An 11,667-nucleotide genomic window follows, 5' to 3' on the forward strand; every position below is an offset into this window, starting at 1 on the left:
AAAATTAAAATAGAGAGAGCACATAGACAATATACCAAGGTTAAGGTGTTCACTTATTGGCCAAGAGGAATCACAAGTGGCATTTATTTTCTTGGTGAGTATGTAATTCTAAATCTTGTGTGCTCACGCTGCAAGCAGATGTGCTAGCCACTGATGTGATGGACACCCATTAACCAGACTCATGAGACTGATGTAAAGAATACAAATGTTAATATATCAATATTCACAAGTGTTGGCATGATCAGAGTATTCTTGATCTGTAGGCACATCCATTTGGAATCAGAACCAGAATACTGAGACTAAGTTACAAATTTCTTTTTTTGTTTGTTTTTTTTTTGAGTTTTGTTTGTTTGTTTGTTTGTTTTTTGTTTTTTAACGTCTACAGACCCTGATATTCCTAGGTGATCTCCCATCCAAGTACTAACCAGGCCTGACCCTGCTTAGCTTCTGAGATCAGACAAGATCGGACACGTTCAGGGTAGCATGGCCATAGACTTTTTGAGTTTGTTTTTTTTTAAACAAATTTCTTTAGTCTAATGCTTTCATCTACCTGAAATAGAGAGCATTTTTCATGGTATTGTAGTACTCTAACTGTAATTGGCTAAGATACTTCCTTCCTTGGATGAAGCTTGACTGGACGCTCTAAGTTTTTGCTACTTGAATTTTCATTTTTGATAATTCCACAACAAAACACTCCTGCTTTTCTATATCCTCCACCAATTTATGATGGATACATTCTTTCTATAAGGATATTATATTGATTCAGAGTCGATTTTGTCTTTTTGGCCAGGGATCTCTGTACTCATATATCATTCATTGACTCAAAATCTCGGTGGAGATTGTCACACTGTAGCTTCTATGAATCACAACATTCACTGTATTTCCATCCCTTCTGCTCTCCTTCTCCATCCGCCTTTATTTCCTCCATTCTTCTTTCTCCCTCTTCACTTCACCTTCCTTCTGTCTTTCCTTCCTTCCTCTCTTTTTTCTTTCTTTCTTTTCTCTCTTCCTCTCTCCATCACTCCCTTCCTTCTTTTGTATTTTTTTTCTTTTTTTTTGGCTCTCAAAATCAGATCAATTATGCTAAATTAAAAAATTATAACAATATAATTGTGACAAAAGATCGGCATTTACTATTTTAAATAATTAATTTTTTTGATTACCACTGAAAATTTAAATAATGTTAGGAACAAAGAATTAAATTCCAATCCTCCTCTGGTAGGTTTTATAATTAAACACTCAGATAAGACCACTTAGAAAGGATGAGATAATATTTAAAACCTAGACAACAGATAATAAGGCAAAAGGGTCACATGAGTGTTAATTTTTAAGAAACTTGCAGTGATATTTAAATTTATTTCTGAAGAGAAAATGAGAATAAGAGTTTCTGGGGAAACTTAGATTTCCAGCACTTGAAAGGCCTACTAAATATTCAGAATTAAAGATGTAAGAGAATAATTTCAAGGAATTTAAAACTCCAGGAAATTTTTTACCTGTGAGAGAAAATCAATTGATAAGAATTACTTCAAAGTGAGCTAAGGGTCAAAGATAGAGGTCCCTTACCCACATCTCTAGATGTAAAGACTTTTTTTTTTTAAATACAGAATTGGAGGAAAAAATTCATCTCTGCTTTATTTTCCCCAGAGCTCTCTTTTCCTGTTTTATGTCATAGTGAACAGATGATAAAGAGGAAGTGATTCAAACTTATTTACTTGCAAATAGACATATTCTACAAAGCTTTGCTTTGAGTAAGGTTAGTTAATAGCAAAGCAGCACTACCAATTTTTCATCCTTCAAATTCCAAACTGATTCAATCAAAAATACATTCTGTTAAAACACTTGTCACTCTTTGGCAAAAAAATTTCTCCCAATATGTTGAGCATTCATTTGACTTTCTTATTTGTGACACAGATATTACTCAAAGTCAAATCAAGTTGTTTTCTCTCATGCTAAATCTCTTCTTTAGTTGTGTGTTATATTGAATAAACATCACCTATCTATTTAATGTATTTAATTCTCATAAAGAACCAAATCCAGTGCTTATGTAATGCATGGATTAGACACTTAATTAAAAAAAAAATTTATATCCTTATGATTTATAAATTCCCAATTGAATTCTAGACAAATCTAATAGCATATAACATCAAGGCTTGGGAAGGAAAGTCGGTAGTTTTTTCCAAACTTGACATGCCATTGATTTGCTTTTTTTCGGTTTCATCTATAAATGACCAATCAACTATGTACTTGCTTATCTTCTTAAAGAACTGCTTTGAACATTAATTTAATTAGTGTATAAAACTTGGTACGCCTCTTAGTTGTATCCACATGAAATATCTTTGAGTTTAGAGTTATTTGTGTAATAGTGAAAAATGAGATAGTTTTAGTTTTAGTTACAGAAATAATTTCTTATTCTTTTCTGTCTTGTACCTGGTAAAATAGTAGAGAAATTGGGGAAAGTTTTGGGCTGGCATAGACGTATTCAACGACTGACTTACATTGGAAGGACATTTATCTTAAGTTACACAAGTCAGGGCAAGGGAGTCCAACAAGAGTCATTTTCCTGAAGAACAAGATCATAGCTCCTCAGAATAAACTCAAATCTTATTAATATGAACCGTAAGACCTCATGTGATCTGGTTCTTGCTTACAGTTCTCAGTGTCCCAATAATGATGATGTGCCTTCTCACCTACGGGCTTTTGCTTAATTGTTCTCTTTTCCTGGAACACTTTGTCCCTATATAATTTTTCACCAAGCTAAATCCCACTCATTTTTTTGACATCAGTTTAAGTGCCTCTTCCTTTGTGGAAGGCTTGATCCACCCAAGCTAGGTTAGGCGCCCTTTCATTATAGTGTAGTAGTACTTTGTTTTTACCTCTGTGATAATACTTTATATACAAAATTGTAATTGTCAGTTTACTTGTCCACACTTATAACTAGACTACAGAGCAGGAGAGGGCAAGCACTATATCTTTTTTTACTGTTGTACGCCAGTACTTGACACACAGCCTGCATCCAATAGACATTTATTGAATGGATCAATGTATAAATACACAAATGTCAGTGTGAACCAGTGGTTTTCAAATGGGGTGCTTGATCTTGCCTACCAGGAGACTTTTGGCAATGTTGGGAGACATGTTGATTGACAAGATTTGTTATATCATCTAGTGGGTAGAGCCAGGGATGCTGCAAAAAATCCTACAATATACAGATCAGGTTCTATAACAAAGTATCATCTGGTCCAAATTGTCGATAGTGTCAATCTGAGAAATGCTGGTGTATAAATCTATATACATTATAACAGGTAATACGAAGGTGATCACATGGGTAAGCAGTAGAAAAAAAGCGGATAGCAAAAGTAAATAACTGACATAGTTGGAAGTAATTCAAGCTGAAGTAGAAAGAGGGTTGTTCAGAACCAAAGTCATGGAGAGCTCTACTCAGCCCACCACACATGGCACTAATCTTCCCATGTTAGTGGTGCCATGTGTGGTGGGCTGAGTAGAGCTCAAAAGATTCAGGATTAGATGTGCTCTCTAATTTACTTATTCTTTTCTTATCTTTTCTAGTTACTGATCTTTTGTGTTGCCTTAATTTCCTCCAACTGTCCATAAAATATTTGTCACTCAATTTTGCAGTTTTAAAAAATGTATTTTCTTTGAACATGACAGATTGTATACTGGGAGGAAAACTAAAAATGAATTCTCCATAATTTGTAGGAGGAAGAAGAGATAGAACTTGAAGTGCTTCCAGTATAGGGATAGAGAAAACATTGTATTTCTGGCCTGTCTTATTAGAAATGGGGATACATTATTTTATAATATCCAAATTTTATCTTCCTTTGATTACATTTTGTTTATGGTTAAGCATAGTACGACCATTTCTTCTATATATACATCTGAAATGCATCTAAATTTAAGTCAAACTGGCCTTTAAAATCATATTCAGTATAACAGAAATGGAACCAATTAGTAAACAGGAAAATGTTTGGAATATTAAATAAGGACAGATGATATTTAACTGGTTTTGTAATTTACGGTCTATCATTCTGATTAATAATCAGACTTACTGTATCTATGGAAACGAAGAGAAAAATTACTTCTGTTTCCAACAAGTGTACAAAGATGATAAATATTTTGCTTTTCTGAATAATCAGCACAGATGTTGCCCTCCTTGTTAACCTTGTGTTATGATCTATTTTACCATGAGAAAAGCAAAATCATGTGGGTAGAGTTCAAAAGATGTAAGATTAAGAAAATGGATGGACGTTTCCTTAAAGAAAACTGTATATTATCAATTAACTGGGAATTCTGAATTGCTTTCTGAACCAGAAAATAAAAAATGCCCAAACCTAGATGATTTCTACTCTCTGTACAATTTTATAGGCAAATTTTAATGGAAAAATCTCTAAGATTAAGAACATTGAAAAATAAATATTAACCAAATAGGGAAGAGACTTTCAAAATATATTTCATATAAATAGCATGCTATTAATTTTTCAATGAGATCAGCATGTTGTTCTATCAGCATGTTGACATCAGAATATGGTTTTCATCAGGATCTATATTTTAATGAGATTTCTTGGAAGATATCAATACCTTCCAGGTGATTCTCAGATTTTAATGACCAACTAGAATTTGTATGACAGCTAGGGCCAAAATGCAGTTTTTAACCACTCCACATCTATCTCTTACCCTCCGCTGAAGTTAAAAGATTGCTGTGTTCCTCTACTTAGGTTTAAAAGTTTTAGACTCTGTTTTACATAGTTTTTTTTTTTTTTAAAAAGTTGCGGAACCCTCATGTTTTTTATATCAGTTTTTTTTGTTTGTTTGATTTCTTTTAGTCATGGTTTTTTGTTTGTTTGTTTGTTTTGGTAGAGTAACTCGGAAAACTATTCTCCAATTACCTTTCACAGTGTATTGAATCTGTTTTGTTTGTATAGTTAATGATTTGGCTTGGTTCTCCTCTGTGCTTAAGACTGAAGCACTTGTTCCGGATGAAGCCAGAACCTGGGGCAGCCAGGCAGGCGCCTCAGTTAGGCTCCCTGCTGAGAGGTTACTCTCAACTGCAAATGCTAACAGGATGCTAGCAAGAGACTTTCACCACTCTAGGAGGACAGGGAGGTAGTGAGGGCAGAGTTTACTCTGAAGAAGTCTGTCTCTATTCTAGCACATCCTGTCAATGCCCTTTTAAATGGTAAGCTTTGCACAGCCATCTAAGATATGAGTGGCCTGAGAAAGTGGTAAAAACCACCATTTGTCTCAGTTACACACATTTTCTCACATACAACTTACAAAACCCTGGCCAAGGGAATATTATTATCTTCTTTATTCAAACATAAGAAAACTTTTGTAAAGGCAAGGAAATAATCTGCCCAAAGTCACACATATAACCAGTGGTGGAGCTACAATTCAAACTGAAGTCTCTCTAACTTCAACACTACTGTGTTCTCTCTCTGCAATTCATTGTAGCTTTTTGCAAGTTCTTCAGAGATGCCTTTCTAACTAAAAGAGCATTGGTTAGATTTCCAAGTCACATCACCCAGTACCTTTGTTTTCTAATCTGGCACTCAGAGGTTAAAGGATTCAATAATAGTATAGAATATCCCACTTGGAATCTTGACCCAGTTCTATTGTTAACTTTGAATTCTAAACTTTAAATAATCTAAATTTTGACTTTTTCTGTGCAAAAAATTCATCGTCACAGGCTGTTATTTCATACAGATGTTCTTTGGAACACTTAATGGGCAATTTTTAAATTTTTTGCTGTGAAACATTGCATTATAAAGGCAAAGATTCATCACTGACTGGAAACATAGTATAGCAGGGATACATGAATAGCTTGATATTATTAATCTCAAAGAAAAGTTGCACTGGACAAAGTTATACGAGTAAAGAAGACTTTTCCTCAGGATTATTGCAATGGAGAGAAAGAGACTGAACTTGACTACACTGAAACAAAGAGCTGGAGATTTTTTAAGAGTTGGGATGTGGGGAATCATAGATCACCTACATCTGCTAATTGATCTAACCCAAAGGAAAAGTAAACTCTTGCATCTTCATGACAGGAAGAAATTTTACAACCTGGAGCTATGCACCCACTGAAGTTAGACTTCAATCTTCCTACAGAGTCTGAGAGAAAAGGGTGCTATCTTCCTTAATGAATATATTTCAAAATGGTGACTCTCATGTCTTTGAGAAAGACATTCCCTGGATCATAAAACTAGCAAAAGGCTTCGAAGGGAATTTGTATACATTTCAAAAGGAACAGAAAAATAACTGCAATTATAAGTTTTCCAAAGTAAATGCTCTAAGAAAAGGGACTATAGTTAGGAACAAAGCTATCTAAAGTTTACTCAAGTGGAGAGGAACATCAAGGTCATCTTGATCATTAATCATAACGCTTCGACTGAAGCCTAGAATTAACATTATAGTTGTGATATACTACCATGAATATTTGAGAATTGGCATTACTTGTCTTCCGAAGATCTATGGACGCTGCATAATCATACTGCTTTTGTCTGCAGATGAACAAAGAAAACCCAGATATTTTGGATAAACACCTAACCAGATCTCTACAATATTTATAATAACTCAATCTAAGTGGTCAATTTGCACATATTATTCTGATAATTTCCTTAATTATTAAATTTTCTTCGAATATAGATTTTTCTGTTCTCTTTCAATTCTTATTAAATGTATGATAGCTGAATCATATAATATTAGCTGCTGAAAGAAGAACAATCTCCTTTATTAAAAACAAAAACCAGAACCTCCATAGATTTTGTCCCTAGAAGATTATCTTGAAAGATGAGAGCAGATGAACAAGCAGCTGCTTCTTTGTTCTCCTGAATTTATCTTTGTCTTGGGGTTCTTTTATTCCAATCACTCCCACTATCATTAAGGCATTCTCCAGGACTATTCTGTAGTTCCTTTAAATGTCTGATTTAAACACAAAAGGGAGCTTTGTCTTTTAGTTCTCTTTATTACAATTACTACAATATGGAATTTTCAAATATTAACTGAACACAAAACCTTAACAATAAAGATACAATCACAGAAAAATATATGAAGCATAAAAACAATCTGGCTTACATAAGGTAGGTTTCTGATGCTATGGTAACTAGTTTTTTTTCCAAGTCCCACAGGCTCTGTTCAATACTCTAGTAATAAGTCTCACAACTGTGTGTCTTCCTCCAATCCTATCTCAAGCTCCCTCATATGTGTTCTGTGATATAAACCCTAGCTCCACTAGGGCATTCTCTTCCCTCTAGACATCTGAACTTTTATATTTCTGTATCATTGCATGAGCTGTTCCCCTGGCCAGAAATGGCATGCTTCTCCATCTCATTTGTCCATATATCTTTACTCATACTTGAGAGCCCACTCATTTATTACTTTTTAGAATTCCAGATTCCTGTAAAATTACTTACTGTCCTGTTTCTGTAGTATTTTTAATGGTATTTAAAAAATTTACTTTTACTGTGTTATTATTTAGTCTGTATCTATCCCCTTTATTAGCCCTAAGTTCCTTGAAGGCAGCAACTGTGCCTCAGTGACCAATTATATTTAGCATAGTTACAAGCATGTAGCATGCACTCAATGGCTTTTGTTAGGTTACACTGATCAGTTTGTATGTCCCTTTGGAAAAGATACCCACGTCTTCATGCTAAGTGACATAACTTTGAAGATTCTTGTCCAGTTTTTTTTTTACGGAAAATATTACAAAATTTTATTAGATCTAAGAGCAACTGCCAACAGCCAAATTTAGAAAGAGTAAGTTCTTGACAACACAGCTGGAGAGAAAAAATCTTTAATATTTTTTTCACTTTGTTTGTTTGTTTGTTTGTTTGTTTATTTATTTATTTATTTTTAACATTTTATTTTTTTACTTTAACCCCTACCCCTTCTTCCGTCCCCACTCCCCTCTGGTAACCACTAGTCCATTGTCTATGTCCATGAGTCTCTGTTTGTTTGTCCTGTTCATTTGTTGCTTTTAGGTTTATATCCAACATCTAAGTGATATCATGTGATTTTCAACCTTTTCTGTCTAGCTTATTTCGCTTAGTATAATTGTTTCAAGGTCCATCCATGTTGTTGCAAATGGCAGTATTTAATCTCTTCTTATGGCTGAGTAATATTCCATTGTATATATGTACCACTGCTTCTTTAGACAATCATCTATCGTAGGACGACAGTTCGGCTGCTTCCATGTCCTGGCTACAGTGAATAATTCTGCTAGGAACATCGGTGTGCAAATATCTTTTTGGATATGAGTTTTCAAGTCTTTGGGGTAAATACCCAGTAGAGGGATTGCTGGATCATATGGTAGATCAATTCTTAGTTTTTTGAAGAACCTCCATATTGTTTTCCATAGTGGCTGTACCAATTTGCAGTCCCACCAGCAGTGTATGAGGGTTCCTATTTCTCCACATCCTCTCCAACATTTATTACTTGTCCTGTTGATTATAGCCATTCTAACAAGTGTGAGATAGTATCTCATTGTGGTTTTAATTTGCATTTCTCTAATAGCTAGTGATGTCGAGCATCTTTTCATATATTTGTTGGCCATCTGTATGTCCTCTAGGGAGAAGTGTCTGTTCAGGTCCTCTGCCCATTTTTTGATTGGATCATTTGGTTTTTTTGTTGTTATTGAGTCATGAGTTCTTTGTATATTTTGGATATGAAACCCTCATCAGAGGTGTTGCTTGCAAATATATTTCCCCATTCAGATGGTTCTCTCTTTACCCTGTTGATGATTTCTTTTGCTGAGCAGAAGCTTTTTAGTTTTATGTAGTCCCATTTGTTTATTTTAGCTTTTACTTCCCTTGCCTTTGAGGTCCAATTCATAAAATCCTCTTTAAGTCCAAGGTCCTTGAGTTTAATTTCTATGTTTTCTTCTATGCATTTTATAGTTTCAGGTCTTATATTCAGGTCCATAATCCATTTTGAGTTGATTTTGGTGTGTAGTGATAGACAACAATCTAGTTTCATTCTTTTGCAGGTGGCTTTCCAGTTTTCCCAGCATCATTTATGGAAGAGGCTTTCCTTTCTCCACTGTATGTTTTGGCTTTTTTGTCAAAAATTATTTGCCCATATAAACATGGGTTTACGTCTGGACTCTCGATTCTGTTCCACTGATCAATGTGTCTGTTTTGCTGCCAATACCATGCTGTTTTGATTACTGTTGCTTTGTAGTATAATTTGAAGTCAGCAGAGTGATGCCTCCAGCCTCATTCTTTTTTTCTCAGGATGGCTTTGGCAATTCAGGGTCTTTTGTGCTTCCATACGAATCTGATCATTTTTGTTCTATTTCTTTAAAAAATGCCAATAGGATTTTGATGGGGATTGCATTAAATCTGGATAAAACTTTAGGTAATAAGGTCATTTTAACTATGTTGATTCTTCCAAGAACACAGAATATCTTTCCATTTCTTTTTATCTTCTTTGATTTCTTTTAATAGGGTCTTATAGTTTTCATTATAGAGGTCCTTCACATGTTTCATTAAATTTATTCCTAGGTATTTTATTCTTTTTGTCGCAATTGCAAAAGAAATGAATTTTTCCACTTCTTTTTCTGACACTTCATTATTAGAATATAGGAATGCTATGGATTTTCGAACATTGATTTTGTATCCAGAAACTTTACTGTATTTGCTTATTGTTTCTAGTAGTGTTCTTGTGGAGTCTTTAGAATTTTCTATATAGAGAATCATGTCATCTGCAAATAGTGACAGTTTGACTTCTTCGTTTCCTATTTGGATGCCTTTTATATCTTTCTCTTGCCTGATTGTACTCACTAGGACCTCCAAAGTTATATTGAATAACAGTGGCAATAGTGGACAGCCTTGTCATGTTCCTGATCTTAGAGGGAAGGTTTTTAGTTTTTCACCATTAAGTATAATGTTGGTTGAGGGCTTGTCATATATGGCCTTTATTATATTAAGGTATTTTCCTTCTATACAGAATTTGTGAAGTGTTTTGATTATAAATGGATGCTGTATCTTGTTGAAGACTTTTTCTGCATCTATTGATATAATCATATGATTCTTATTTTTTAATTTGTTTATGTGGTGTATCACATTAATCAATTTGCATATGTTGAACCATCTCTGGGATGCACCTGGGATGAAGCCCACTTGATCGTGGTGTATAATCTTTTTAATATGTTGCTGTATTCAGTTCCCTAGTATCTTATTTAGGATTTTTGCATCTGTGTTCATGAGAGATATTGGTCTGTAGTTTTCTTTTTTTGTGTTATCTTAACCAGGTTTTGGTATCAGGGTTATATTTGCCTCACAAAATGAGTTATGAAGTACTGCCTCCTCTTCAACTTTTTGGAAGAGTTTGAGGACAATAGGTATTAAATCTTTGAATGTTTGGTAGAATCCACTGGTGAAGCCATCTGATCCTGGACTTTTATTTTTTGGTAGGTTTTTGATGATTGTTTTAATTTCCATACTGCTGATCAGTCTATTTAGATTTTCCAATTCTACTTAAATCAGTCTAGGAAGGTTGTATTTTTCTAAGTACTGGTCCATATCTTCTAGGTCATTAAATTTGGTATTATATGCTTTTTCATAGTATTCTTGTATGATCCTTTCTATTTCTGCAGTGTCTGTTGTAATTTCCTTTTTCATCCCTGATTTTGTTTATTTGTGTTCTTTCTCTTTTTTCTTTAATGAGTCTAGCCAGGGGCTTGTTAATTTTATTAACCTTCTTAAAGAACTAGCTCTTCGTTGTATTTATTTTTTCTATTTTTTTTTGTTATCAATTTCATTTATTTCTGCTCTAATTTTGATTATTTCTTTCCTTCTGCTGACTTTAGCCTTCATTTGTTCTTCCTTTTCTAGTTTTTAAAGATGAAGTGTTAGGTTATTTATTTAGGCTCGTTCTTGTTTTTGGAAGTAGGCCTGTAATGATATGAACTTTCCTCTTATGACCACTTTTGTCGTGTCCCAAAAGTTTTGATGTGTTGTACTATCATTATCATTCATTTCTATGTATTTCTTGATCTCTCCTTTTATTTCTTCTCCGACTCAGTTATTCTTCAGTAGTATGTTGTTTAATCTCCATGTATTTGTGATTCTTTCCTTTTTCTTTTTACAGTTTATCTCTAGTTTCAAAGCATTATTATCAGAGAATATGGTTGTATGATTTCAACCCTCTTATATTTGTTGAGGCTATCTGTGTCCCAGTATGTGGTCAATCCTTGAGAATGTTCCATGTGCACTATAGAAGAATGTATAAGCAGCTGTTTTGGGATGGAAGGCTCTGTAAATATCAATTTTATCCAGTTGGTCTAATATATCTTTTAAGGATGTTATTTCTTTATTGATTTTCTGTTTAGATGATCTGTCCATATTTGACAGTGGGGTATTTAGGTCCCCTACTATGATAGTGTTTTGATCTGTTTCTCTCTTTAGTTCTGTTAGTAATTGCTTTACATATTTCTGAGCTCCCTGATTGGGAGCATAGATATTAATAAGTGTTATGTCTTCTTGGTGCATGATTCTCTTTATCATTATGAAATGTCCCTCAGTATCTTTCTTTACCTTTTTATTTTGAAGTTTATTTCATCTGATATTAGTACCGCTACTCCTGCTTTTCTCCGAATGCCATTTGCTTGAAATATCATTATCCACCCTTTTGCTTTGAGTCTATATTTGT

At 34.0% G+C, this 11,667-nt stretch overlaps 1 pseudogene; it reads right to left on the bottom strand.

The window, feature by feature from the left end:
• Positions 1-376: 376 nt before the first annotated feature.
• Positions 377-495, bottom strand: LOC111739434 (annotated as a pseudogene).
• Between the last annotated feature and the right edge of the window lie 11,172 nt (positions 496-11,667).

This window comes from Pteropus vampyrus, unplaced genomic scaffold (genome assembly GCF_000151845.1).
Source record: "Pteropus vampyrus isolate Shadow unplaced genomic scaffold, Pvam_2.0 Scaffold2, whole genome shotgun sequence".
Taxonomy (NCBI): Eukaryota; Metazoa; Chordata; class Mammalia; order Chiroptera; family Pteropodidae; genus Pteropus; species Pteropus vampyrus.